This window comes from Mustela erminea, chromosome 6 (genome assembly GCF_009829155.1).
Source record: "Mustela erminea isolate mMusErm1 chromosome 6, mMusErm1.Pri, whole genome shotgun sequence".
Taxonomy (NCBI): domain Eukaryota; kingdom Metazoa; phylum Chordata; class Mammalia; order Carnivora; family Mustelidae; genus Mustela; species Mustela erminea.
In genome coordinates, this window is record NC_045619.1 from 7,175,145 (window position 1) to 7,177,836 (window position 2,692).

Here is a 2,692-nt window from a genome sequence, read left to right on the forward strand (position 1 = left end):
AGGCTCTTCAGTGCTGAGTGGCCTGACCTTGCCGACTTCAAGCCCCATCTCCTGCCTCTACCTTCCTCTCTCTCTCTTTCTCTGGCCTCCAGCCAGCTTCTCTAACGGGAGAACTGCAGGCAGCGGCAAGTCTGCGAGGAAGGTGATGGTGCTGATGAAGAAGAAGGGGCTCAGAAAGGGATGTGCTTTGCAGGAGGGCACATAGCAAGTTGGAGATGGACCCGGGATGAGGCCAGTTCCACGTGAGCCCAAGTTTCTGTGAACGACTCAGGGCTCAGGTAGGCGTCGGAACAGCCCCCGCCCGCCCTGAGGGGCCACACCCCGCTTCCACGTGACTTCAGGGAGCCAGGAAACGTGGAGCTGCAAGCTCCCTTAGTCCCAATCTCATTTTGTCCTGTGCGCTTGGATAGCTCCTTTCCCTCTCTGGGCCCCTTTCCTAGCCATTCCAGGAGGGCCTAGAGGTAATAATTTGTAAGGTCCTTGTTGTCCAAAGCCTCTGACCCTGGCACGCAGGAGGAGAGGACATGCTTTGAGGGAGGGAGAAAGAGAGACCTTGCTCCAGGGTTGGATGCGGGCCAAGGAAGAGGTTGGCAGGGGGTGGGGAGGAGCCGCAGTGCGCCTCAGGAGAGTCAGTGCCCTCTCCAAACCTCAGTGAACACAGTAGCCCAGTGGGAGTCCCTGTGAAGGTTCTGGCCCTGTGTGTGGGACAAAGATCAGTCTTTTCCTCCCCTACGCCAGCAGCTGTGCCTGGCCTCCTTGCTGCTGCTCAGGGTGGCTTAGACAGTCCACGGGAAGATGTCAGGGAGGTGGGAGGCGGGGGTGTACTTCCCAGGTGGATGGGCGCGGGCAGCGCCAGCACCTCTGCCGGGAGATGACCCACACAGCAGAACAGTTGGGCTTAGGAGCGACCAGGCCTGGGCTGGACTCTCAGCTCAGCTACTCAGTAGCTATGACCTCAGTGTCCTCCTCTGCAAAATGGGACACACATCCTAGGTGCTGTGAGGCTGAGATAACAGGGGAGCAGTGAGGAATGATGCTCCTGGCTTGGGCCCGGAGACTGGCGGAGATTCCACCTTCCTCTGCTTTTCCTGCAGCCCACATGGGACCAGCTAGAGTCGGCCCAGAATCCAAACCGCAGTGGTGCCGCCCCCCCCCAAACTTGGAGACACCTGCAGCCTTGGAGCCGGAGGCGGCTGAGCACGGCGCACTGCACGGCCCCGGCTCTTGCTACAGAGAAGCAGTGGCTCACGACCAGAGGCCCCAGCAGCACCATGTCCAGACATCAGCCTCCGGGGTTGGGAGGGTTTGCGGAAGAAGCTGATGGGAGCACAGGAAGGGCTGGCTGGGGGCTGGGGGCCAGGGTCCCCCCTTCCAACCTGTTTCCGATTTTCTTGGCCGCTCATCCCTCTCTCTGGCCGGCAGCTTTCCCGATTAGCAGCTGACGGCAGGAGCTGCCAGCTGGGCCGGCCTGGCACAGCCTCGGGGAGGTGCATGAGGGCTGTCTGGTGGCTGGGTACAGTCAAGGAAGGAGGCACGTGTCCAGCTTTGGAAGCCTGTCCTCCAGAGACGTGGGCGGGAGAGCTGCATTGGGTTAGGCACTCACATGATCAGTGTAGCCCGTTCACCTTGTATGGAGACAGAACTCACCCCCCGGGGGTGGAGTAACTCACCCCAGGCCACCCAGCTGGTCTGAGCCTGCTGCATGCTGGCCTGGAGGGGCTCATCTCTTGGTAGCACCTTCTACTCCATGACCTCAGTGCCTCAGCCAAATGCTGAGCACCCGCCCCATCCAGGAGCCTGCGAAGCTGGTGTCCCATTCTAAGATTTAAAACAAAAAACCAAGCCCAGACTTGCCCAAGATCACACCCTCAACTGGTGATGGCGGCCAGGTTTGAACCCAGGATGAACTCCAAAGCCTGTGTTCTTACCTGCCACAGCCTCGGCAAAGATCTTGACATATTTTGAGCTCAAATCTCCTATGTTCCCATGGCTGCACAAACTCCTGCTTTGGGTGGGAACATCTGTACGCAGAGTAGAAAATGCCATGGGTTAGAGCAGGTCACCGCCACAGAGAAACAGACCTCAAGGTGACAAATTTCAGGGAAGGATGTGATAGGCCCACTTGAGTCACATGTTCACTCCTTGACCAATCAGCTGTGTGCAGGGCTAGTAACCATGTGGCAGCAGGCTGGAGACCCTGAGGGGGTGTAGGGGGTGTAGGGTGGGGTGTGGGGGTGTAGCGGGTAGGGGAGGCCGGACACACAGCCTTTACCTAAAGATTCCACCACGGGGCCAAAGGCTCTGTTCGTTATCTCTGCTTTCCTGGCTTCTTGGTGTCCTAGTTCCAACCTCAGTGACAACAGGGAGCAGAGGTAGGAGGACGAAGGCGGGGTGCAGATAGGGGAGGCGGTGGCGGGATGTGCAGCCGGCTCTGCAGAGGGTGGTGCACCTTATTCTGTCTTTCTAGCATTTGTACCACACTTTTCCTTGTTCCGACTGCTTTGAATGTGACATTTGTCCTTCCTCAATACACGATGAGGTAAGCGGGCAGAATTACTCCCATCGGTCGGATGAGGAAACTGAGGCACAGAGTGGCCGAGATGAGCCAGCTGGTGATGCAGGGGTGTCTGGGACACGTGCAGAGGAAACATGGGAAGAGGGGAGGAGGACAGAAAAGACAGTCCCACAGTTC